This window comes from Dermochelys coriacea, chromosome 2 (genome assembly GCF_009764565.3).
Source record: "Dermochelys coriacea isolate rDerCor1 chromosome 2, rDerCor1.pri.v4, whole genome shotgun sequence".
NCBI lineage: Eukaryota > Metazoa > Chordata > Testudines > Dermochelyidae > Dermochelys > Dermochelys coriacea.
The window spans coordinates 206,172,370-206,200,262 of record NC_050069.1 but is presented as its reverse complement, the minus strand read 5'-3'; the positions used below and the strand labels follow the sequence as shown (position 1 = coordinate 206,200,262).

Sequence of the window (27,893 nt, the reverse complement as noted above, 5' to 3'; positions counted from 1 at the left end):
CTAATAACAAATGTATTTGATTATGCAGGGGTAATTACAAAAAAAGCCTAATCAAGAACTGGAGAGACATGGTGGGTGAAGGAATATGTTTTATTGGACCAACTTCTGTTGGTGAGAAAGACAAGCTTTTGAATTATATAGAGCTCTTTCTTAGATCTGGGATAGGTACTTATGTCACAGCTAATACAAGATCTAAGAGATAGTTCAGCATAAGTAGTTAGCACATATTCTAAGGAACCATTCAAGGTGAAATGACGGTTTCAGAGTAGCAGCCCTGTTAGTCTGTATTCGCAAAAAGAAAAGGAGTACTTGTAGCACCTTAGAGACCATCCGATGAAGTGAGCTGTAGCTCATGAAAGCTTATGCTCAAATAAATTTGTTAGTCTCTAAGGTGCCACAAGTACTCCTTTTCTTTATTCAAGGTGAAGTGATTTGTTAACACCTCTGTAGTCAAAAAGAGGGGTTAGTGGGTTACAGATTGTTATAATAAACCAGTGTCTTTATTAAGACAATGATTTTTAGTGTCTAGTAGAGTAATGAATTTACGCTCACAAGCTCATATTTTGAAAGTGTTGTGCGGGTTTCCTTTGAGGATAAGGACTGATAGGTCAGCAACCACACACCACACAACAAAACCACTAACCCAGGAACCTATCCTTGCAACAAAGCCCGTTGCCAACTCTGTCCACATATCCATTCAGGGGACACCATCATAGAGCCTAATCACATCAGCCACACTATCAGAGGCTCATTCACCTGCACGTCTACTGATGTGATATATGCCATCATGCACCAGCAGTGCCCCTCTGCCATGTACATTGGCCAAACTGGATAGTCTTTACGTAAAAGAATAAATGGACACAAATCAGACGTCAAGAATTATAACATTCAAAAACCAGTCAGCGAACACTTCAAACTCTTTGGTCACTCGTTTACAGACCAAAGTGGCAATTCTTCAACCAAAAAACTTCAAAAACAGACTCCAGCAAGAGACTGCTGAATTGGAATTAATTTGCAAACTGGATACAATTAATTTAGGCTTGAATAAAGACTGGGAGTGGATGGGTCATGCACAAAGTAAAACTATTTCCCCATGTTTATTCTCTCCCCCCCCCCCACCCCTTCCTCAGACGTTCTTGTCTGCTGGAAATGGCCCACCTTGATTATCACTACAAAAGGTTCCCTCTCCCCCCCCAATGTCTCCTGCTGGTAGTAGCTCACCTTACCTGATCACTCTTGTTACAGTGTGTATGGTAACACCCATTTGTTTCATGTTCTCTATGTTTATAAATCTCCTCACTGTATTTTCCACTGCATGCATCTGATGAAATGAGCTGTAGCTCATGAAAGCTTATGCTCACATAAATTTGTTAGTCTCTAAGGACTAACATCTTTTTGTCAGATGTAGAGTGATTGCTTTATGAAAAGTGTTCACCCACAGGTGATAGGGTGTTTTTGACTTTTTTCATTTTCTTGTGTGATTTCATCTGAGAGCACAGTGTTTGTCTGGTTTCACCCACATAGTTGCTATTGGGGCATTTAGTGTACTGGATGATGTATACCACATGTTGTGAAGGCCGGTGTAAGTCTCCTAGAACTTGAAAGGTGTGTTGTGGGAGATGTTGATCATTGTAGCAGTGGAGATATGTCTGCAGATTTTGCATCTGTTGTTCTGACAGGATCTGGTGCCACTTTGAATTGGTGTGGAGATTGCTTCTGATGATGAGCTTGGAGAAGTTTGGGGGGGGTTGTTTGAAGGCCAGAAGATGGGGTTCAGTAAAAAATTCTTTCAGTAGTCCCCACCGAGTATGGGTTGTAGTTGTTGATGATACCTCATATGTGTTCTAGTGTGGGATGGCAGGTGACAACAAGGGGTGTGTGGTTGGAAGGGGTTTTATTTCTGTATTGAAGCAGGTTCTCTCAGCATATTTCTGTGTCCGGTTCCCTGATGTGATCAACTTCTCTGGTGGAACGTCATTGTCTGGTAAAGGCAGTTTTGGGTGTGTTAAGGTGTATATCCTAGACTTTCTCCTTGGAGAAAAAATATTACCTCACCCACCTCATCTCTGTAATATCCTGGTACTGACACAGCTACAATAACATGGCATACATAATCAAAAACTAGTTACTTTTACTAGCACATGGACTGCGCTTGTAGTCCTGCTAAGGCAATACAAGGCTTGCCTGTGCAGGCACTGGAGGACGGGCTCCTAATTGGACAACTAATACTTAAAAACATGTTAGTTCAGCAAATGCAAGAATCCTGAGGAATACAGCACTCTTCTATGTGGACAAGAGCCTTTTAAGGCTTACCATATCTAGATATTCATAAATTCTGCCGCAACCCTATGATCACATGGAAACTCTGCATAGATTCATAGATACTAAGGTCAGAAGGGACCACTCTGATCATCTAGTCCAACCTCCTGCACAGCGCAGGCCACAGAATGTCACCCACCACTCCTATGAAAAACCTCACCCATGTCTGAGCTATTGAAGTCCTCAAATAGCATGCTGAAACTCAGAATGTCTAGTCCCTTCTAAAGGGATTTTCCCATATCTGTCTGCCTAGTTAGGCACGTATTTGGCTTCCACCACTGTAATGCCCATGGAAAGGTTGATTTGTCCCAACAAATGGACTTGGGAGCTTGCCTGTAATGAGGCTTATTCCCATCACCTGTTAGGCAAAGGGGTTAAAAGCCAATCAGTGCACCAGTAATTGATTGCTGCCTTGAGGCAAAGGTTGGCAATGATCACTGAATAGAATAGGCACCTTCTAAGGAGCAAAGGGAGCCCAGCCTGAGGCTAGCGTTTCCTTCCTCTGCTCTCCTTGTTTAGTGACAGACTGACATTACAAGCCTGACATGAGGCAGAGGCTCCAGAAAACTGCTCCTAGCCTGCAGCATGCAGCAAGGGATGAGAAGTAATTGGACTCAGAGAGGATTTCGGGAGAGAACTGAATTCCTGCCAGGGACAGAAGGATTTCCCAGGAGTGGGGGCTCCTTTATGGGGCAAAGGGACAAGAGACCCAAAGGGTATGTCTACAATGCCATTAAAAAACCTGCAGTGCCAAGTCTCAAAGCCTGGGTCAGCTGACTTGGGCTCATGGGGGCTCGGGCTCACAGGGAGCCCAAACATCTACACAGCTGTCTTTAGCCCCCCTGAACCCAACTCAACAGACCTGGGTCAGCTGTTGCTGTGCTGTGGCTCTTTTATTGTAGTATAAACATACCCAAAGAGACTACACTGAGCCCAGGCTCAGAGTCAGCCAACTACAAGTAAGAAAATGGTCAGGGATGGTCTAGATAATGCTTAGTCCTGCCTTGAGTCTCTTCCGGTCCTGTGATTCTAAGAAAACAGTGTTGTACTCATTTAGAAACTTGAGTGTTGTACTCATTTAGATCAACTGTGCTGTTGTTCAGTAGGGAGAGGTCAGGTCTCAGGTATACATTGTATATATCTTATATAAATTTGAGAGATGGGTGAGGGAATATCTTTTACTGGACCAACTTCTGCTGGTGGAAAAGACAAGCTTTTGAGCTCTACTGAGCTCTTCTTCATGTTTGGAAAATTTGATAGTCAGTTACTTACTTGAGCCTTGGTAACTTCTTAATAAGTGAACGCCACCTAGTGATCCAAGGGAATTAATGCTGCTCGTACAGTGCTGCTTTATTTGCTCATTGTTAGAGGCAAATCAGTGATACGTTTGTATCATCTTGCTTAGAAAAGTTTGTGCAGATCAAAATATTCAATCATATAAATGTATTGTAAATACTGGAAAGGATACAATAAAGCAGGCAGTTTTATTATGTGCTAGGATTGTCCCAAAATGTTAAAAAAACAAAAAGTTGTTACAAATACCTGTATGCATATCATGATGGGTCAACTCAGGGTGACTATTTTTATGCTTTATTGGAAATTGTAAAAACAGTCAAAAGCCAAATGAGACACTGCTTCAGCTACTGATGCTGTTTATCCAGATGGTGATTGCAACTGGAACATGCAACTCCTTCACAGTCATTAAGAAAAGCCATTGTAAATTTTGACTTTAACACATTTATTCTCATTGGATGGATTTCAAGTTATCTTTATAATCACTTCATTTGTCTGTTGTTAAGCAATCACAACTCTTCTCTGTACTAGCAAATGTTATCTAGAGTGTATAAGTCTTGCAATGGAAATAGCGAGACTAGTATGGTAAATAGTTGGTTTGTTTTCACTAACTATACTGAATGTAAAGGAGCCAGATTGCAAGCAAGTTAACTGATCCTTAAAAGAAGACAGTCAACTTGAAATCTGGTCAGCTGTAAAAAGTGAGTTTAAAAGTAGCTTCAAAAACTACACCTGCCCCTAAGTCACCCTAACAATGTTTCCAATTCACAGCCACAAGTGTGGTGTTACAATCAGGTTTTCCTCTTTTTTTTTTTTTCTTTGCTTGGCTTTTTAATATTTCTCACTCCTGAGATATCCCATGCAAACAGGGACAACTGGCTAAATACATATAATCAGTTTTCACTGTTTATAGAGTCAAAGCACTGAGGTTCTCCCCACCCCACCCCTTTCATGTCTCTGGTACATGAACATCACATGTTATTTACAACATTATCCATTTAAACAACATTTTCCCAACTTGTGTTCCTTTAATTTTACTTTCTTGAGTGTTTAACATCAGAATGTTTCCTCTGGATTTCATACTGAAGAAATGCCATAAAAACCTATTTGACAGAATAAAAAAATGGCCCACAGGAAATTAAAAATTATACTGTCTGGCATATGCCTGCTTCACTCATGAAGTGCAGATACAGTGACTGTGCTTAAGAAGCCCATACAGAGATCCAGTCTCCTGAATTTCATTGCACCACTGAGTCCTGGGATTTATTGTTTTGTGCTAGAGTGAAAAGTGACTTGGGATCCCAGCCTTTGTGAAATGCAGTACTTGCATAATCATGAATCCTCTCCTGTTTATCTCTGTTTTTTTATCTAATATTCATGGGTTGGGGTGGGAAATCTCAAGTTTCACACACATTCTCTAACAGAAGGCAAGTATATTGTCAAGCCACAAATGTGGCCTCCTCCAGAGCGCTTAAACAAAGACAGCCTTTTACATCTCTGGTGATCCATGGAACGGGGTATTGTGAAATGTCCCTGCTGCTAATGCACTGTGAGGTGAGCAACCACCTGGACTGCTTACTGCAATCAGCTACAAAAATGAGGGGAAAACAAAGTGATTGTGTCGTCCTTTCCACTCTGGAAAGAAAGAAACTTATCCAAAGATGGTATGGGGAGGGGGCTATTAACATAGGGAGGTCAAACTCCATTCTGTGGAGAGTGCTGCATTACAGCTATGGGCCCTACAAAGTTAGAATCATGAACTACCATTCCTCCACAACAGCTATGCCCCACTGATAACAATAGGCTTGATCCTGAGAGGAGTTGCAGGTGCTTAGCAGCTCGCAGGATCAGCCCCCATGGAAGGTTTGCACAGAGATCAAGTATAAAAATGTGGCCTGTATCTAGTCACTCTATATTTTTAGAGCCAGATCCTGGGCTCAGTTTTGCAGGGCCAACTTCTGTTGACTTCAGTGGGAGTTGCAACTGTGTTAAGGGCCTAATCCAGTTCTACTGACTTCAGTAGATTTTGCAACAGGTTCTGTGTTCAGAATTTGACCATTAGCAAAGCTACTATTGCATTCAAAATCACTTAGGGCTTGTCTAAACAGTTCTTGTGCTGCAGATACAGTTTAAAGCAATACAACTCTCTCTACTGTGGCCAGAGCTAGACTGGTATACACGTACTTATGTAGCACTCAAGTTAAAATAGGTATGTAAAAGTATTTTCATGTGAATGTTTTGTTTAAGAACTAGATGGAATGCCAGGGCTGTATTTTGCTGGACCCTGTCCCTTTAAGGATAGAGCTGTACTGCAAAGGTCAGAGGGGAGCCAGCTTGAGGGAGCAGGGATGTGGTCACAGCAGTGTGGTATGCTCCTGTAGGACTCCTGAAATAGTTTTGTGCGAGCTGGGTTTTTTGTACTTGTTTTCTGGGGTATTTTTTACTTATGGCAAAAGCTTCATAAAATGCTCCTGTTTTAAACTGTCCCTGGTCTGTCAGTATCATTGCTAAATTGAGAGGAATAAGTTATTCCAATATAGGCACCTTTTTACAGGTATAACTGTCTACGCTGCAGAGCTTGTGCACTTTAACTCTGTTAGGCCATGTCTATCTGTACAGTGGTGCAGCTGTTCTGATGCAGCTGCAGCACATCTGCTGAAACCGCTCTACGCCGACATAGCACTGTGCACATGAACGGTTATGTCGTTGTAAGTTATGTCGCTCAGGGGGATGGTTTATTCATATCCCTGAGCAATATAAGTTATGCCGACATAGGCTGTAGTGTAGACATAGCCTTACTACATTGGTGTAGTTAAAGTGGTACAAAAACTACCAGTACACCGGGCCTTAGTGGGGAATAATAATGCCAGGCACTCTTAGTATCACTATTTCTGCCCTTTATATATTTGGCCATTGGTGGGTTAAACTGCCTGATCTGTGCTTTCAGTTGCTGAGAGAACAATTAGGCACACAATTGCAAAAGCGAAATTCATTAATACCCTGATAAACTGAATGGGTAGTTTAAAGCACTCACAGGGTTGCTAAGCAAGGCTATCTCTGGTCACATTTAGTAGACTGTTTTGTCTTATTTTTGAATACATGCTTGTGTGATAGCTGCCATCTTAGCTGACACACCAGGAACTGAGGTGGGGACTTCCAGGGGTAAAAGTGTCCATGCTACAGCTTGAGCTAAAGAGCCACGGTCATGGCCATTGATATCCTCTGTGGATCAGCACAGAGAGGGACCTGCAGAACATGCTCACCAGTTGGTTATACTTGCATTCTGCAGAATCTGGGTACCTCAAGCAGATTAAATTCAGCCATGGTGTTGTTCAAATGAGCTAGGGCTATTTTGCCATCTCCCCCCTGTATTAAATGAATACATTGCAGTGAAAAACACTACACCCTGTTCATCTTTACTCTCATTTATACAGTAACAGCTGTCAGTAGCCACAGACCACAGTGGGTACTGAACTCGGACATGTGACAAGGTTGTTAACCTTTTGTAAACCTGAATCAGGTTGTGAGGTGGGAAATAAAGACCAGCCTCTCAAGGGGGTGTGTGTGTCATATCTTTATTACAGTAATGGACAATGCTTTCACATGAACTCAAGTCCTGTTTATCTTTTATACACATTTTAAATGAGAAGTTATGAAACTCTGATTTCACACCAGACATGACATGTTCACACACAAGATACACTTAGTTTCTTTGCACAGAAAAACAGGATGAAAATAATCATAATGGTGGCAGCTGCCTCCAATGGATAAGGATCATCTTACTGGGTCCAATTCAATATTTAGTTGAATACACTTTAGTTTTGTGTTGTGTCATTCACTTGATTTCAATGAATTTGCACCAGCATGATACTACAGTACTGAAGTAATGAATCAGGCCCACTGTCTCCTAATCACTGATCTGATGTGCTGTGACCAGCTTGCCTGAGATCAATAACATTACTGAAAGCCAGAACCTGATTTCCAGGCTTAAGGGCAGATTTCACAGGTGTTCTATAGTGGAACCAAGTACATCTGAATAGCTGCTGCAGATTGGAAGAAAGGTCAGTATTTTGATGCTCCTCCCTCTGCCAGCCATAAACCTTCTTGATCTTTGTGTCTAAACTGTTCTGCAATGTTGCTGTATACTATTATATAGCTGCATGTCAGTGGTGGGAGAGAAGATTCCTGTACATATAATTTGTGGAGAGAAGATTCCGTACATATAATTTGTAGAGAGAGTCCCCCAGCTGCAAAGTTATGATCCACATCAGGCCTCTGGATTTGATTTTTAGCTCATTAAAGAAAGATTGAATTCTAAATCTGTGGATGATTACTTACAGGGATTGGTTTGGACTGGTCTCTCATTGTTGGCAAAATATTTTGGGGCTGAATGGTACTATAGAAATGACTCCTCCATGTTATTCTTTTTAACTGCTTCATTCAGTTTAGTACCCTTTCATTTAAAAAGGGATTCACTACTTTTAGGAATAAATTTGTTTATATTCAGGCCTTTTCCTTTTTCTGCTGTACTAAAATTCTTCCTCTTGCTATCTCTTTAATGTACAGGGAAGTTTAAAATGTTTCTACATTATTGTCTTTTTTTTGTACAAAGTATCATTAAGTGCTTTGCAGTGACCGTTAAAGTGAAGTGAAAAGGATGACTTTAAAGGACTAAGAAGAGGCTAAGACTTCAGGAGCAGACATTAAAGTAGATGGATATTAGGTCAGATTGCAGAGTGCAACAAAACCATGGAGAACTATGAAAAACAGGAAGGTAAAACTGAAGCAGATTCAGAAATGGACAGGAAACCATTGGAGATAAACAAATGATTATTAGTGTGATCCCATTTTTCTGGCCCTAGTAATTTTGCCTCAACCTTCTATGTTCCCTGAAGCTTACAGAATTGTGATTTATATACAATGTTAAGAAAATGGCTATCGTCAGGATGGAAACTGTTGAAATGAAAAAGGATTTCAGTAGAGATGGTGACTGAGGATAAACTCTAGTTGGAGGAGGTACTAAGAACTGTGTGTTGGAGGAGGTACTAAGAACTGCAGAGAATGGAGGTGTTGGGAATTCTATTCAGTCAAGAATGACTCCAAGATTTATGGACTAAGATCAAATTTATCTTCTGAGTTAAAGATGAATCAAAGACATAGGAAAATGGAGACTGTCAGGATGGGTAAACTGATAGGAGATACAAGAATTTAAAGACTGAGTTAATGATGTTTTAGATTTGGTTTTATCCATAATATCTGGAGTTCAAGCTAGGAATAACCCTGAGATGTCCTAGAAAGAAATGATAGCTAAGCTAAATACTAGTTAAGGTGGTCCTTGAGGTGCTCTGTAATAAAGAGTAAGGGAAAACTGCTCCTTTCCCCCCCTTCAGTTCAGTGAAATCATTACAAATCAGATATAAATTAGAGCAGAAGATGATCAGTCACTATATCTGTGATCAGAGGTATGGAACATCATTAACCATACCAAGAAAAGTAGCTGTTTCATTAGTGAGGATACTCAGGGTGAAATTCTGACTCCCCTTAAGTCTACATCAAAACTACAATTGATTTCAGTGGGGTCAGGACTTCATCCTAGATGTCTGACTGGATCCCATGTGGAGAACTGAAAAATGTATAATGTGCCAGGGCAAAGATAGAAGAAATGGCAGAAAGTGGCTGCTGTTAACCCACAAAAGAGTGGCTGGGTAAAAGGATACGGACATAATCTATGGAGACATGATGACCTTGTTGCCTATAAACTTTTTTTAGATGGTGTTTTGTTAGTGACTTTATCTTTGGCTGGAGTAAACTTGGCAGCTACTGCAATCTAGAGGTGCTAGCGGATTGCTAGCAAACAGTGGTTGGCTACGATTCTGCAGGAAGGTCATTTTGCCCTCTGTATTGAAACTAATTCAGTTGGCAAAAGTGTTGTGTTGGGTTCATTTGTGCTGAGCACCTGTGGAGTTTGGCACCAATCTTCTATGGAGTATTGTAAAGGAAAAGGAAATTTGAAAATTGTTCAGGTGACTTCATAGAAAGACTCTCTGCTATGGGGCATGCTCTTAATACAATCCAGGGGCAGTTTGATTAATGGTGGGTCATGCCTTCCCATAGAGTGACTTTACTGACCTCAGAAATAACCAGACTGGATTTTATTTAATCTTTTGTTTTTTCAAGTGCATTTCATACTTGTAAAATGGGCTGCTTGGCTGGACTGTCCTGGACATGGGAATATGTCTTTAATAATAACACGGGTATCTTTATTTGTATTACCATAGTGACTAGGGGCCTAGTCATGGATCAGGACCCCACTGTGCTAGGTGCTGCACAAACATAGATAAAAAGACAACCCCTGCCTTAGAGAGCTCACAATTTATGTATGTCCTGGGTAGGATCGAGCAGTCCCTGCCAATTGGATGGCTAGTTGTAGAAGTGAGTGGGTAATTTCCATGTTTGTTCACGCCTTTCTGTTGAGACTGCCAATGTCTGCAATGTGGCTAGAGAGACCACTTGGCTGAAAACTTTCAAAGTATTTTTTTCCACAAAAACTGGCTTTTTTTATTTCTAATTTTGTGTGTGACTTGTCCATGTTTTTTTCATTTCTCACGAAAAATGTTCTTGGATCTTTAAAATTTTTTGAAAATTTGGAAACTAGCATTTCTGGAAATTTTTTTTAAAAGTAAAGTATCTTTTGAAGCATTGAAACAAAAACAACTTTTAACATCTTGAAAACTTCCCCCAAAACTTCTCATTTTGCAACCAGCTCTACCAACTATTCATTTCAGATAGGCCACTTACAGCTATCTGAGGATAACTATGAACTGGATTTGAAGCACTGACCAAGAGGTGAAAGGCTCTGTATCCCATTCATATTCACTTAAGCATGTCCTCTGACTTTTTGCACTCACATTGGGACATTTTTCTCTCCAAAATGGCCCCAGGTATTGTAGCATAGTTAGGCTTTATTTTTTAAAAATTTATTCATCATAGGCCAAACTCATAGGTACTTATTCAGGTACAGGCATGCTGCAATTTTCCAAAAAGGACCATAGTTTTGGAGTTAAATGTACCCACACACAACCACAGCATTTGTCATTTGAAAGCTTATTTTATGTACATTTAGATGAGGTATGATGTGGAGCTGTCCAATGGTGCTGTAAGCCTGTAGGTGAGGTGAAATGATGGTACCAAAATGAGAAAATAGGTTTTTGCAGTTTCAGAAACACTGCAACATGACTGACTACAGTTCTTACTCCTGAAGTTAATTTCAACGCCTTAATGTGGTGTTAAGTGACCACCGCTACCAAAGGACAATGTATTAAAAGATTTTTATTGGTTTTGCATGTGCAAGTATTTTGAGAAATAATTAAACTGTTTAACATATAGTAAAGTGGCAAATATCAACATTTAGCAATATACTAATGTGAAATATATTCACATCACATTCTTAATTGTCAAAGCATCTCACAAATGATTATAATTTTCTATATTTTAAATTGAAATTTACTGAGCAGATCAGTCTCACACTGAAGGTTGTGAACCAGTAGCAGTAAATTGCATGCCCAGAGTTTGTACTGCATAGTGGATAGATATAAACATACATGAATTCCTAATGTAATGCTTTGCTACATACAACATAGCATCTAGTCTGCCTGGTAGAAGGTTTTAATTTGTAATTGTCAATGCATGCAGTACTAGTCTTTGAAATATTCTAGAAACTAGCTTTTTAATTCAGTGATGCTTATGCACAGGTTAGTATTAGAGAAGACAAAACAGTGGGCTTCAGTTAAAGTGCTCACTAAATAAAAATGGCAATTCTGAAAGTTATTAAGCACAAGTTATGTTAGATATGTCTGTATATTTGTACAAAATGAAAAGTGTGGTGGTAATGCTAACAACACGCTTTGGGAATCTTACCTCTACAGAAAAGTTACAGTAGAAAGACATTGAGGATACAAGCCGCTTAAACCGTACATCAAGGAGGAAAAAGCTCTCAAACTTTGAAAACTGTGTTATTTCACAATAAAAGCAAAAGAATGCAAAATTGTCAAAAGCTGCTAGTGCTGGACACAATTCTTTGATGCTGGCAGCAGAAGCCAGGAGAGATGAACTGTATTGGTGGCTGCTGAATAAGTTTTTCTAGTTTTGCAAATCATCTAATACGCCTATCACAGGAATTGCTTTCAGAACTACTCAAGCAAGCTGAATTTGGCATATTAGAGTTTAACTCAGGAAAGAAAACAGACACTGAATTTGATCAGATTCAATCATGTTCAACTGCTTCTATAGCCACCAGAAGGAGCATGTTCTCCAGTGCTTGGTCCTGTTGTGGTGTTTGTTTGCTTGAGGAAAAATAGAAACATTTTGAGAGAGCAACCGTCTAAGGGAGGCAGCACTCCAAACAGGAAATCACATGTTATTGTCCAGAATATCTGTGAAAGACTTAAACTGCACCCTTGGCAATTGTCACTTAACATGCCTTTCTTTCTACTTAAGTAAAATGCATCTTAAATCAAAACTATCTGGTTACACTGCCACAATAGTCACCTTTTGTCATTTATTTTATCAGCTGATTGAAGAGAGAGACAATGATGTTGTAGCTTTGTGGCAGCTTGGAGAGAATAAAACTGTACTTCTCTCAGATGTAGAAACTGCAAGCTACTCCAGAAGCAAATTACAGGCAAGTCTAGGAAAACACTGATTCTGCAATTTCATCCCATGGACAAGGCGAGCCTACCACTGTTCTGTGCAGCACAATGCCATTAGCTGATGTCATCCAAGCTGCCAGCCATCTGAATAAGGAACTTAAGTATCTAAGTGTTTTGTGATGTTCTCCTGGCAAATAAGCCTGATGCACAGCTTTCAAAAGAACAAGTGTTTTTTGTATAATGTCTCTTCAATCCTTCAGTCTGAAATAGCCAAAATGAAAGCTTCAGAACATTATACAAAGCCATATCATCCTTCAGAAGACCTTCAAAGAAGATGCCTCTGAAATGCAGAATGCATAGTATTTAACAGTTCTAAGATTATCACATCACTGCACATTAGCCTAGCTACACCATGATTCTGGGTCTCACAATTTAATTTACTACTACACCTTCGTGGATTCTGCATCAATGATGATGACTGGAGATAGTTCATCATTAGTGCTGCAAAAACTGAAGTAGTCTTCAGGGAGGTATGTTCTTCGTGGGTGAGATTTCCAGCAGCCTGAAGAAAACATAGGTATCAATGCAGAAATGTAGAATGTAGAAACCAATGTAGGAACCACTGATGAAAAGAATACATTCCACTCAGTGACTAGAGTGGTATTTCAAGAACAGTCTGCAAATAGTCCAGCATCACAAGAAATATCATTGTAGCATGGGAAAGAAAAGTCACACACTTTCCCTGGGCAAACAGAGTCTCTTACACAGCATATGAAAAACCTAGAACACATCCAGAACCAGCTTGCCATGGAAAAAGCATTTGAGAAAATAAATTAGGTTCATTTGTAGATGAACAGGTCTGAGATCTCTCTGGTGGGGTTTTTTTTGGGGGGGTGGGGGGGTTTTGGTCTTTTTAAGACTACTACCTTGTGATGTCCTATCAATACCAAATGACATTTGATATTGTTAATCAGTTGATTCCATTTTGGACTGGTTTAAATCACAAGCTTGCAACAAAGAGCAGCTACACAGCAGTTGCATATACACCTTTTCTGGAGATCAAATCAAACCAACTGACAGAGCCACAGTCCATACTACAATGCTGAAATGTCAACAGCTGTAGAACATTAGCATGCTGCTTGGACCATGGATCAGCCACTCTATCTGTGGCCCAGCAAGTAATATGGACTATCCCAAATTAACTTAGTACCAATGGGATTCACCTGGGTGGTCTTCACACCCTGTGTTGTTTTATTGCACGTATTGGGGAAATTTTGGGGAGAGGCAGGATAGCTAGATTATCTTGTTGATTCTAGTGTGTAGGCAGCTTATACTACAAGCAAATACTTGGTCGTAAGTAATTCAACTGTGCTCTTTGTGGCTTGACTCTCTGGCATTTGAGGCAATTGTGCGCTCTGAAACGTTATTCATTTGCCAAGCAGGGAGGAGGTGTGAGCAGGGAGGAGGTACTCGTATAGTTCCAGCATTTGTCTGGCAAGTGTTAGCTGACACTCAAAAGGTGTCATTAAAGACCTTGATGCTGTAACTCAGCATATGCTACCACTACTGGAGGAATTTCAAACCTGGGGGGGGGGGGGTTATGACCAGTTTCCTACATTCAAGTTCTGGGATCACTTTCTCTGGGTTTTGTAGATACTACGTCTGAATGGCTGAGTCAGAGGATGATTTGGAAATTTCTGTGAATGGCTAGCCAACTACAAAAGCAGTTTCTCCTCCCTTGGTGTTCACACCTCAACTGCTAGAAGAGGGCCTCATCGTCCCTGATAGAACTAACCTCATTATCCCTAGCCTGATTCTTTCTTGCATATTTATACCTGCCTCTGGAAATTTCCACTACATGCATCCAATGAAGTGGGTACTCACCCACGAAAGCTCATGCTCCAATACGTTAGAGTATTAGTCTATAAGGTGCCACAGGACTCTTTGCTGCTTTTACAGATCCAAACTAACACAGCTACACCTCTGAAGCTTGGAAATTTCTCTCTCTCTCTCTCTCTTTGCCCTTCCCCCCCCGCATGCATTTCCATACTACTTTACTGCAAAGAGGCTCAACTATGCCAAGTGGATACCAGTCTACATTCTTGATATGTTAAATCTTCCTACACAGAACTGTGTATCTGCTAAGGCAATGAAGACTGTGGTAACCCATGCACTCTGACAGATCATAACGATGAACAAGATGTTGACTAGAAATATCACCAATCTATTACAGTTCAATGATACCCGTATAAATTATTAGACTTTGTTTTATCTGTGACCTCAAAGTCTCAAAGATCCCATTTTATGTCTTGAAATAATAGTCATTGAACTAATGAACAATGACCCCACCTACAGGTCAAAATGGCTGCTTTGAAATATTTGTATCAGTTTATATCTGTTTCTATGGTAATGGCACCACTTGACAGATCCATATCATCCTCATCTTAATGTAGAGATAATAAATTTTCAAATGACTTTTATGGGGGCTGTGTGGGGGGGGGTGGAGAGGGTACATTATCGACCAAATCGGTGATGTCTGTGGCTCACCTAGTAAATTTTGAATTTCATTGTTACTAGTGATTCATCCGAGACAGAACTAGGTGGAGACCTCACAACGTGATTCAATAAAAAATATTAGCAGAGCTGGTTTATAATTTTCCAACAAAATGACTTTTTGACAGTTTCAGGTTTTGACATTTTCAATTAATGTTTTTTGATTTATGAAAAACTTTTGAGAGAATTTCATCATCTTGGATGTGGAGGGGGAGGGGGACCCAGAGGCAGAGGATGACTCAGAGGTCAGAGATGCATGCAGTCAGGAGCTCTTTTCTACCTAGAGAAGACTAGCCAGTCACAGCTGTCGGATGTTGGTGAAGTACAAACAGGAGAGGAGACCTCTGGTAAGTGCATTTGATTTTGGGAATTGCTGAATTGAGTTGTTGGGGGCAGGAGGTTTGCAGAAAATAGACTTGTGTCTGTGTGATGCACATACCACCACGTGCATAGTCTGAGTGGCTGAACAGGCTGTTGATTGACTCCCTCACTTCATGGGAATCTCTGTCAGATCTCCAGGAAACTCTCAACTGGGCAAACCACTGCCACAGGTTCTTTGGCAGAGCTGCTTTGTTTCTTGCCCCATTAACGGTAACTTTCCCATGCCACTGTGCCATCATGGGGGTGGGGTGGGACCATTGTTGCACACAGGTGAGCCGCATAAGGGCCAGGGCAGAAGCCGCAGTCTTGGAGAAGACTCTCCCTTGATTCCCTGCTCACCCTCAGCTGTGAGATATCTTCCATAATGATCACATCCTGTGAAAAGTGTGGGGACAGGAATGATTATTAGGCCTCTCCTACAGTGCTGGCTCTCCCCAAGAGCCACATGCCCAGTGTACAGCAGCATCCGTGATTTACCCTGCCCCTGTGGCCAATCACCAGTTTGGGGGACTTGTGGCTCATGTGTGCTTGCCTGGGGTCAGCCTGTTAGTGACAGGTGTGTGAGTACTGGCTGTGTTTTAAATCACTGAATCAGTGTTCTACGTGTTGCAAACAATACTGCTTCTGTAAAATGTTGCGTTTAAACTTCACAGAGATGACCCTCTTTGTTATCTGCAGCTGAATGGCTGTGCAAAATTAGAAAGTGGCCAAGAAGAACTAAGGAGGACTTTCTGCGTGAGGTTATGATGCGCTCCGCGGACAAGAAGGAGGAATTGAAGGAGTGGCGGGACAGTGAGACGAGGGACTGAAACGAGAATGTGGCATGCCAGCAAGAAGCCACGGAATGGCTCTTAAATGTTATGGAGTGCCAACCAGACATGCTTCAGGCGATACTAGCTCTGCAAACTGAGCAGCTCCGTGCCTGCCCTGCCCCGCAGCCACTGTCTCAAAACTCTTTCCCAGACACCACCAACACACTTTTATCAACCTTCTGGCTCCAGTCTCTACCTGCAGCATTCCACTCCTCCCCCCTCACAGTCCAGCACTTCGGATTCCCACTACCCACTGCACTCAACACCCATCCCTTTGCAGTTTGGCCCTGCTGAAGTACAGTTCCTGCTGCATTGTACTCCAGAGGAAAAGGTTGGATATGGTCCCTGGACATACACAAATCTCTAGCTGTCCCAGGACCCAACCTCCTCCTGAGATCTTCCCTTCCCCCATACTCCTCACTGCTGAGGGGTTGTTTTTTTGGTTTGACTCTCTCCGCCGGTGGTTGTTTTTTAATAAAAAAATTGTGTTGGTTTGAAAGCAAACAGAGCGCTGCAAAGCAACAGGCAATTATGTTAAACCTTCATATTTCATCATCTGCACCAATCACCTCCTAGCATTATAAACACTGCACTCCCAAACATTGCAACAAATATTAGTGGCTTTCAGCTTCAAATTGCTGCCTCAAAGCATCTCTGATCCTTACGGCCCCACGCTGTGCCCCTCTAATAGCCCTGCTCTCTGGCTGTTCAAACTCAGCCTCCAGACGCTGAGCCTCTGCAGTCTAGCCCTGAGTGAAGCTTTCACCCTTCCCTTAACAAATATTATGGCACGAACAACACATGACTATAAATATAGGAATATTGTTATTGGCCAGGGCCAGCTTCCCATATAGGCAGTGCCAGCAGACCTTTAAATGGCCAAAAGCACACTCATCAGTCATTCTGCACTTGCTCAGCCTGTTGTTGTACCGCTCCTTGCTGCTGTCAAGTTGCCCCGAATATGGCTTCATAAGCCATGGCATTAGGGGTAGGCAGGATCTCCCAGGATCACAATGGGCATTTCAACTTCCCCTACGGTGATCTTCTGGTCTGGGAAGAAAGTCCCTGCTTGCAGCTTCCTGAACAAGCCAGTGTTCCGAAAGATGCATGCATCATGCACCTTTCCAGACCAGCTTGTGTTAATGTCTGTGAAATGCCCACAGTGATTCACAAGCACCTGGAGAACCATTGAGAAATACCTCTTGTGATTAATGTACTCGGGGGCTAGGTGATCTGGTGCCAGAATTGGAATATGTGTGCCATCTATCGCCCCTCTGCAGTTAGGGAAGCCCATTTTTGCAAAGCCATCTGCAGTGTCATGCACATTGCCCAGAGCTATAAAATCATAGATGATTAGGGTTGGAAGAGACCTAAGGAGGTCATCTAGTCCAATCCCCTGCTCAAAGCAGGACCAACACAAACTAAATCATCCCAGCCAAGGCTTTCTCAAGCTGGGCCTTAAAAACCTGTAAGGATGGAGATTCCACCACTTCGTGGAGAGTCACGGTCTTTCGGAGAAGGATGCGATTAATGGCCCTGCACACTTCAGTCAACACAAATCCAACGGTCAACTTTCCCACTCCAAATTGGCTAGTGACAAATCGGTAGCAGTCTGGAGTAGCCAGCTTCCACAGTTCAATCACCATGCACTTCTCCAATGGCAGGGCAGATCTCATTCTCTTGTCCTTGTGCTGCCAGGCTAGGGCAAGCTCATCACACAGTCTCATGAATGTGGCTTTCCTTATCCGAAAGTTCTGCAGCCACTGCTCATCATCCCCAGACGTGCATCATGATGTGATCGCACCACTCGGTGCTTGTTTCCCAAGCCCCAAAGCGGTGTTCAATTGTGGTCAGCACCTCCGTGAATGCCACAAGCAATCTCGTGTCATAGCTACTACGCGTGGCGACAGTGCAGGATCCATTCCTGCAGACCGAAGAGGCAGGGCGCGCAGTACACAAACCACTGAAAAATGGTGCCAAATGTGGATGGAAGCACAGGGATTGCTGGGATGCGAAGCAATGCATCGCAGCGCATTGGGACAGGACCAAGGATGCTCCGCAACCCCCTCCGTCTTCCCACAAGTCTTAGCGGCAGAAAAGGAAGAAATGCTGTGTGGATAGCTCCTCAGAGTGCAACACTCTGAATATTGCTGCAAGTGCCACAAGTGTGAACATGCTATTGCGCAGGTAGCTGACAGTGTGAACACACAACAGCGGTTTCCCTTCAGCACTCTCTGAGCGGTGCCGTAACTTCTGGCGCTGTAACTCTGCCAGTGCAGACATGCCCTCAGTATGGCCCCTCCAGTGACCAGGGTCAGATCATCCTAACTCAATATCCTCCTGGGTGCATAAATATCAGTGATTCCTAAAGTAAAAGCCATTAGCACCTTTTGCCATAATACAAAGCATGTTGAGATCCTGGGATGAATGATGTTGTTGCAAAACATTAGGTAAAGAATGAGCTCCTTAGTAGCATGTAATAGTTACAGCTCCGTGTTCTCAAATCACTTAAAGCCAGTTAAAACTATTAGCAGTAAAAGTACATTTGGATTTTATGAACACAGCTGCATTTAAAAAGATAAATTATGTTAAAAGTAAATGTGCCTATTGATTCAGCCTCCTCTTTGGCACATGCCTAGATCTGGTCAAAAGGAAAAGAGAGATTCTGCTAGTTCAACTGCCTCGAAAAATGTCTGAAGACTAAATGGAAGCTAGAGTGTAAGAGTTTATTTTAATGAGCACATCATAGATTAACACCAGCAACTTGAAGTTATATCACCAAATCAAGGCTGTTTCCATGGCAACGCCTCTAATTCCCAAGAACTGCTATTAATGCACCAGTAAAAGCAAAAAATAAAAAGCTGGACCCAGGCTCCCCGGGCCTTAGCAACATGGCAACTACACTGTCACACTTTGTTATAATGGAAAAGAGGATATTTACATTTTGTAATATAAGAATGTGAGTAAATACAAGGTCCCAGCCTGTGAGATGCCCTTGACTCCTATTGAAGTCCAAAGGGCTCCAGGGCCTTCAGGAACTTGTAGGATCAGGCTCATGGTATATAATTTCCAACTACTCTAGCTGTACTGTGTCAACTCTCATTACAGTAGAGTTTAACGTGGGCTCTGCTAGTGAAATAGTTTTCATCAATATAGTAAATCTGGCCCTGTCTGAGTGATATCTTTCGCAGTTAAGATTATGACTAGCAATTGAGAAATAGGTCCAGTGATTGAAGGATGTGGAAGTTGGGGAGGGAGGAGAGAAATATTTCAAAAAAAAAAAGAAAAAGGTATTAAGTAGATTCCTTCCTCCCCTCTGCCCTGAACGTACAGCCTGAAAGGGGCATTGAATAGAATAGAAAAGTAAAGCAATGAAAATCAGAGCTGTGCCTCAATTTGCTCATTTATTATTTTTCCATCTCCTGTTTATCTAACTGCCCCTCTCTTCTAGCTAACAGCAGGCCCTCTTCTGCCATTGGCTCTCACTGTTATGGTGTGAACCCCTGGGGTTCAGTGCCTGGCCCACCTCTTCTCTGCCTTCCTCACCATCTGTCCAAACTGCACCATATCACATACTGCACCTATCCCTGGAAATGCTGGAACAAATTGCCTCACCTTCTTCTCAGAAATCTCTTCAGAGGCTTCCTGTCCATTTTAGGCTCCAGAATGGCTGTTCCTTCTGTGACACTCAGTGGACACGTCCTTGTCTCCCTGACAGCGCCTCTTCCTATTACCTAGTTTATTCCCCATACACCACAAATATCAAACTTTCTTCTGCCCCTCTTTTTTCTACACTGCCGCATTAATTAGAATAGTCTCTCTCCACTTACTGGACTCCTTACCTACCTCAAAATCCCACCTCAAAAGCCATTCTTCCTTTGGCCTATGAGTCTTCACTTTCTCAATAGCAAAACATCCATATTCGATTCTATCTCCACTTGTAAGGAAAATATTTTTAATCTCATGGTTCTGTTCTTTAAGGCTGCAATTATGTGGGTATATCTTCAATTTAACAGTAAATTTTTTATTGATAGGCAAGTGTGTTAGTGGTACATTGTTCCAGAGTTTTGCAGTGAAATGCTGAGATTCTGGGAAGGATTTCACTAACTGCTTGCTCAAATGTTGTTTTTAAAAGATAAAAAAGACCAAATTCCCCTCAATCCCCCCTCCCCTCCCCTTCCCCCCCACTTTTAAGGCTAACCGGCACAAGATGTAGAAATATATGCTTCTTTGTGGATCAAAACTTATGGTCATAGTTACCATAATTGTGTGTGAAAGTCAGACATTTTGCATATACAAATCACTATGTAGACATATTTTGACAAATTTATGCCATGATCCCATAATCTGACCCACACAGACAGACCCCTGCACTTGTGCTTTGCAGGAGCATAGGGCATATGTATTACTCTTCTATTTCACCTTTTGCCAAAATTGTAAGAGTGAATGAACCTTAGGACAGACATAATTAAGAGATCTAGGAGTTGAGGAGTGTCAATTGTTTCAGTTACAAAGTAGCAGGTTTCAGAGTAGCAGCCGTGTTAGTCTGTATTAGCAAAAAGAAAAGAAGTGATGAAGTGAGCTGTAGCTCACGAAAGCTTATGCTCAAATAAATGTGTTAGTCTCTAAGGTGCCACAAGTACTCCTTTTCTTTTAAAGAAGGAGCAGTTAGATAAACTGAGGCATTTGTACAATACTCAATTTGCATGCACAATGGCAGGAATTGTGTGCGCAAATGTGTGTGAACCTTGGGAATTTGTTTTTAAATTCTGTTCCATAATCCTATTCTTGGTACTCTGAGTTGCATCTTGCCATTAGACAGCTAGATTTGAAAATTTTGGCCAAAACATTACACATGGCTGCCCTGACAAAGGGACTTCAGTATGGGTACAGGTCTGGCCTGCAATGACTACGGAATAGAGTCCGTAGTCTCTATCTTAACAAGGGAAGTGGAAAAGGAAAACACTGTCTTGAAAAATGCTGATGTTTGTGCCCACAAATCACATTGTACTGCTTTAGTAATACTCCCCCTAGTGGAAATGAAAATGTTATCCTGTTCCATAATATAACATTTAATGGCTATATGCAAAACTCTCAATGCCAGCTATTTGGAGTGGATCTTATTTCATGGCTATGATTTAAGAAGAAAGTTTTATTGTCTCATTTTGTAATAGTCTATTATACTCTGAAAAGAGACTCAAAGTATTGTAGCAGCACACTTACCTGCCGTAGCTCATTCTGTACACAGTGTCATGGGATCATGTCCCAGCTAGTGCCTAATCCTGCAGTTCTGATGCAGGCAAATCTCCCATTGCTTCACTGATTGTCTTGTTCGGGAGAAGGCTGTAGAACTGGATCTCTTATTTACTGTTTAGCTGTTCAAGAGCTGTCCCCAGTTAGTCAGGATTGTCCCATTTATTTGTCTAGGTACAAAGTGGCCCCCCAATACTGTAGTATCTGAAAGCCTCATAATTATTAACTAGTTTATCCTTGAAACACTCTTGTTTTTATATTTCAGATTGGGAGCTGAGGACCAGAGAGATCCAAAGGAATGGCAGAGCCAAGAATCGAACTCAAATCTAGTGCTTTGACTGTGTAATGATAATACGTTCTCCCATAGATTTACTAAAGAACAAAGTAAAAGTAGGCAAAGAAAACACAGGTGGTATAGGAAGGTAGCAGTATATGCTATTTATTCACTATAGGCCCAGTCCCGAAATCCTAACTGCAGCTGCACTGAAGGCAGTGAAGGATTTTCCCAAGGAGGTCATGAGTAAAGACTTTGGGATTTGGATCTAAAAGAACAAGTGAAGAATAATACTTAAACTCACCAACAATAACAATATTAACATTTTTAGAAGAGATGATCTCTGAATGTATTTAAGAGAGATTACAAAGAGTACTTTTGCTGCACCAACTTTTCAGTCCCTGCATGCCTGATGTGCGTTAGAATGGGTTATGAACTCTGTATAATCTTTCTCTAATTTTTTTCAGGCAAAGAAAAGAGCATTACACTTTTCCCAGATTTAGGATCATATTATCAGAGATGACAGTCTCAAAAAACCTCCATCCCCCAGAAGAACATCCCAACAAGGAACATATCAAATATTAAATCAGTACTAGCACTTACTCTGTATATTAAATAAGATGGCTGAATGCAACAAAACAACTTTTGTGAACATTTGTAGTTCAGTAGTTCTCTTTAATTTGATTGGATAGTGCAAAATGTATATATTAGTGCTATTTGTATTACTTCATACTATTTAAAACAGAAGATTGTTAAACTTATCTTCTCAGATTGTGTCTCTTTTTTATATTAATGGAAAATTAGTACTTTAGGTAACAAATTCATGTGCAGGAATTTTTTTTTTTTTAGAAAAGATTAATTTTAAAAGAATAATGGTGATTATTCACAGAAGGCAAACTTCAAATTTTCTTTTCATGAAAACTTGCACCAGAAATCTGATTTTCCCTGCTCCCACCCCAGATTTGCCGCAACCAATAAACCAAGGAAAAGAGAACCCCCTGCTCTCCCGCATCTGTCTCTTCACAGTGAGGGCCTTTAGAATGCTGAATAGTCTCTGTGAACAGCTTGTGAATGAGCTGCATAAAAAGAATTATTTGTAAATAATTGGCAAATAATTTTGAATAACAAAATCAACAAAATTATACCTTCCTTGTAGAAAGAAAAAAAGGTGGAATGTGTTAGAGTGAATAAATTATTTAATCTTAGGGGTTTATAGTGCCACCTATCACTGAAGTATCTGAGTGCGTTCCACATTAATAGCAATAGTGATGTCCCTTGTGCACTTCCTGCAGTTGGACACTCTACAATGTTCTCCCACTATAGGGTCAAAACTCTGCTTGTGGTAGGGTTTTTTTTAATGTATTAATATACTTTTTTTGTAGTTTGCTTTGTTTGGATTTTTTGGATTGGTTGGGGGATTTGGGGTAGAATGAGGTGTCAGTGTCATGAGCATTCTGATGGTGCAAAAAGGGAAAGGACAACCATATAGTTAAGAATAATTATACTCAACTCTAATATTGAGTTCAGAATGGTTCTTTTAGCCCCTGGTACAGAATATGGATGGGGAGAAGCTGTTTGTATTAACTGATATTCCTTAATAACATTAACCAATGTTATTCAAAACTACATTTCCATTATGGGTACAAATGCTCACTAGCTACCATCACATATTGCACAATACCACCACAGGCCTGTTCAATATGCCTTTATGGGCCACAGCATCAACAGGCCACTTACCCACTATATATAGACCACACTGTGCCCCTGCCTATCTTAGCTTTCCTGTACTTCTGGATCACATTATCATTGGTTTGGGCTGTTGCTAGTTTAGGCATCAGTAGTCCCTTAGCAATTACAGGCCTGCTGTGAATTTAATTTTCCACATACTGGTCTAAACTGAGGTGCCAGAAAAGCCTCATGTAGGCCCTCCCGTGAAAGTGTTTTTAAGGGTGTAAATTCAAGATAGGATTAATCTGAACAGGATGTGTAAGAAAAAGCAGCTGTAAATCCCAGGTATGGTGGCTGAGCACGATGAAAGAATGAGACTGATGAGCTAGGAGTGTTACACAGCTCAATTCATGAAGGCTAGCAGGAAAGCTGCTCACTGGTACAACATTCAACACCCATTAAGGGCGAGTAGCTAAAACCACAGCACCCAAAGCAACTCTTGTAGCTGCTCAAGCCAAAATACACAGGAACCACAGAGAAGGTCACATTGAAAGGATTGGACCATTACAGACTGATTGGTGAAATGGATACATTATCTGATCTACATTAAAATGTATTTTTCATATACTCAATTAAAATATATATTTAAATATTCCAAAATTGGAATTTTTTAGAATGGTAAAACATAATATAATCCATGTATTCAGAGCTAGATACTGCAAAACATTAATAATGTGTTGCACTGATACACTTGATATAAAACTATATTACTGATACAGGTATAACATATAGTAACTATACTAATCTAGTTACTTAATAAAACTCAGTAAAGGTCAGTATAAAATTATGGGAAAGCTTCATCTCTCTAGGGTGGTGCAAATTGCATTCTTCCAGCCCGAGTCCATGGAGCTACCTGTGAGGAGAAGAAGTAGGATCTGGGGGAGGCAGAAGACAATGGGGCTCTGTGCAGGTGTCCATCTGCGCAGAGCTGATTATAGACCTTGGGGCCTTTTTTGGCCACTTACACCACCACTGAATTGCTGTAGTGTGATTTTCCCCCTGACACTGGAAGACCCTCTCTTGGACAGGCCCCACCTCTTTTTTGCAGCTATACCCAGATCCCTGGATGACTATAAAGAGTTAGACAAATTTTAAATAGCTTGGCACCAAGCCCTTTTTTTGACTAACACTTAATGTACAATAGGGATATGTAATAAAGATGACTACTGCTGGCCAGGTGTCAAGAACATAATACTTAAGTGTGTTTGAATCATTTGGCTTATAAACTATGTACTGTGGGTGAAATTTACCACTGTATAGATCACCAAGATGAGACCTATGCACCACAGCAATCCCACTAAAATCCTTCAAATAGGGCTTAGGTGGTACTTAATTCATGCATAGCCCCTCTGCATAAGGTGAATTTCATCCTAATTACTTACGATGGGTTGGAAAAGGGAATAATTCTAGACTTTAGCTAAACAATCCACAGGATTGGCAAGAAACAAATTTTAAAAAATATTGCTCTGCTTTTTGGTTTCCTCACTACTCCTGTCTCTGTATTTTCCTCTTTATGCTAAGGCAATATTTGTGTAGAAATATATAACCTGATTTAACCCAAATAGGTCATTTCAGTTTAATAATATAGGTTCCAAGCCCATCCCATAAGAATTTGCGCAAGTAATTCTGGATGTAAGTAGCCCATAAAATTGATCTCTAATCTAAGCTAAAGAGCACTGTCTTGAAAAATTGACACAAAAACTATTTTAAGATTTGGCACTTAAATCTCTCTCTCAAGTACATTTTCAATGTGTCATTTTTCTTCTTCTTCACGTAGAACAAAGTTGGGTTTTTTGGAACACCTGGTCGAAAAGGGACCCACCCCAGCCTGTTGTAAATGAGTGAGGGAGAGTGGGTGAGAGAGTGTGACGGAGTGGGTTGGGTGGGGTGGGGCCGAGGAAAAGGGGTGGGGAAAAGGTGTTAGGTTTGGGCGATTAGCAAATCAGCAACCTTTTAAGGTGCAAGTTAAGCACTCACTGGAAATGTGTTTAGAAGACTCTAAAACCTGTGGAAGCAACTGGAGCAGATTATTGAGGCCAAGGATTACCTGGTTTGACAACTAATCTGAAAACTGATTTTAGCAGAAGACAGAACAATAGGAAAAAGGATTTAGAATTCCAGGGAAAGACTTTCCATACCCACAACACAAAGACAGGTTTCAGAGTAGAAGCCGTGTTAGTCTGCATTCGCAAAAAGAAAAGGAGTACTTGTGGCACCTTAGAGACTAACAAATTTATTAGAGCATAAGCTTTCGTGAGCTACAGCTCACTTCATCGGATGCATTTGGTGAAGTGAGCTGTAGCTCACGAAAGCTTATGCTCTAATAAATTTGTTAGTCTCTAAGGTGCCACATGTACTCCTTTTCTTTTAACACAAAGACAGTTGTTCATAGGCTGCCAGCATAGCCTTTCAACATCCTCAGTGAGATAAGATTTCCATTGTCTGGATCTATGTGAAATGGATTTGCGGAACCTTGGAACCTCATTTAGATTTTCTAAAACACCTAAACATGATTTTCATTGATACAGATCCAAGGAAATGAGCATCCAGCTACCCGAAGCACCTAGAAGGGGCTGGTGATTAAACAATCCCCAGATTGAGGATTTTCTGTTATACAAAAGCAACCACAAACATTTCTCCTTGTTCCTGAAAAGTGTGGACAGAGCCTTTCAGACCACAAGTTGATCGTGTGTTTCTTCCCGCGAGAGCTTTTGTTAAAGGGGACTCACAGACTGAATTTGTGGAAAAGAAAATCTGCTGGGATGAGTAAACAATATTTTGCCTTTATAATTTAGAAGGCAAGGTCCTCCTCAAGAGTTATTCTTGGGAGTTTAAAGATTTCATTCGTAGTTTCATCAGCTCCTAAAACCCCCCGATATTTTTATATGGTACAATTTGGGGCTTAGGGCTCCCAAAATGGCCAAACTCGGGGTGCTCTATGTATCTATGTTATGCCTCCGAGTTTGGATTTTTACAGCGGAACAGGAGCAGCTGCACTCTTCTGACTACAGGCAACTGTTTTAGGATTTGGGATTTAAAAAAAAAACAAATGCTGGATCCAGCAAGTTCCAGGGGCAGGGTACAGCTGTGCAGTGCAGCTGCTCAGGTTTGCAGCAGGATCTGGAATTTTTCTTTAGACACTTACATTTGTGAGGGGCAAGGAAGGGGGTAGATTTAAGAACTGCCAGGCTGCGGGTCGTAGCACCGTGTGCTCTCCGGCGCTATTGGACCGGCATTCACCAGCTCCACCTCGGGAGCCGGTGCAGTGGGGGGCTGAGTCACCCCAGAAAAGCTGGGGGACCAGGGCCCAAAGTGGGCTGGGGCTGGTGTTTTCACTGTACTCCTGCTCCAAGCTGGGCCGAGGCCCGGAGTCCCCGGGAGAAGCCAGGGGCCTTGGGCTCTGTGGGGATAGAGCAGCTCGGGGGCTGGGGACCAAAGATGCTCAGGATCCACGTTTGACGATTTCCTGGGGGAGCGGGTCTGAGGCTTCGCAGGCCCCTCAGCAGGGGCCGGAGGCGCCCAGGGGCAGCCGCCCCCGGAGCTGGGCCTGGCGCCGGAGGAGCAGGTGGGAGGGAGGGAGAGCCCCGCCCCCGCCTCCCCGCGGCGCCGCCCGGCACTTCCCCGCCAGCCGCGGCCGGAGCGCAGAGGAGCAGCGCCCCGCGCGCGTCTGTCCGGCGCGGGTCGCGGGGAGGCGGCGGCGGCAGCGGCAGGTCAGTGAGCCAGGCTGGGGCGCGCCCGCTCCCGCCCGTCCCCTGCTGCCAGGACCCCCCACCCGGGGTAGACTCCGACTCCCGCGCTCCCGGTGCTGCTCGGCGCCGGGCTCTGCCTCGCTCCCGGCCCCGCGCCGAACTGCCCCGGGCGCCCTCGGGGGAAGGCCTGGGGTTCCCGTCCACCCCTTTCCCCCGAACGGGTGGGCTGGGAAGGCGCGGGCTGGGCAAATGCAACGTGTCGGCATTTCCGTGCAAGGCGGCCCGGGAAGCGCCCGGAGATGGAATCCAGACGTGGAAAGTGCCCCGGGTAGCGCGGTGATGGGTGCCCACCGCCATCGGCGATCCGTCTGTCAAACGCCTGGGTGGCGAGGCCCTGCCTCCCGATCAGCCGGTGCTCTTAGAAAGCGCCGCGTGGGTAACGCATCTTTTAAATGGCATCTTTGGCGTGAAAATAATGCACGCTAGGTGTGACTGCTGAGTGCACGCCGGACTTTTCTTGCAGTTTCTAGCTTCTCGGTGGATCCACTCAACCTTCTTGTTTGTCCAGCATTTTTTAATTATTAGTTGTAGTGGTTTTATAAATAATTATACCTCCCTTATGTAAAGATATAAACCGGCAAGGACTTCAGTGGGGCCAAGATTTTGCCCAAGGTGCTTCAGTCCAAAGTTGGACTGAACCCAATACAAACTGAAAACAGGTTTCAGAGTAGCAGCCGCGTTAGTCTGTATTCGCAAAAAGAAAAGGAGGACTTGTGGCACCTTAGAGACTTAACAGATTTATTAGAGCATAAGCTTTCGTGAGCTACAGCTGATGAAGTGAGCTGTAGCTCACGAAAGCTTATGCTCTAATAAATTTGTTAGTCTCTAAGGTGCCACAAGTACTCCTTTTCTTTAAACTGAAAACAGGGATGGTGCATGGGCC

General features: G+C 42.2%; 1 protein-coding gene and 1 long non-coding RNA gene across 5 annotated transcripts in view; both read left to right on the top strand.

Annotated features, from left to right (window-relative positions):
- The first annotated feature begins 2,805 nt into the window (after positions 1-2,805).
- Positions 2,806-22,249, top strand: LOC119850894. Its single transcript, XR_005291068.2, has 3 exons — positions 2,806-3,035; positions 21,525-21,601; positions 22,001-22,249. It is a non-coding gene; the product is annotated as an uncharacterized LOC119850894 (long non-coding RNA).
- A 4,622-nt stretch (positions 22,250-26,871) lies between these two features.
- Positions 26,872-27,893, top strand: part of WIPF3 (WAS/WASL interacting protein family member 3) — a 74,087-nt gene continuing 73,065 nt past the window's right edge. For 3 of the 4 annotated variants that reach the window (XR_006279340.1, XR_006279341.1, XM_043509113.1), the window contains exon 1: positions 26,872-26,971. The gene's annotated coding sequence lies outside the window, so the exon portion shown is untranslated. The remainder of the gene's footprint in view (positions 26,972-27,893) is intronic. The other variant, XM_043509114.1, reaches the window with a different exon arrangement.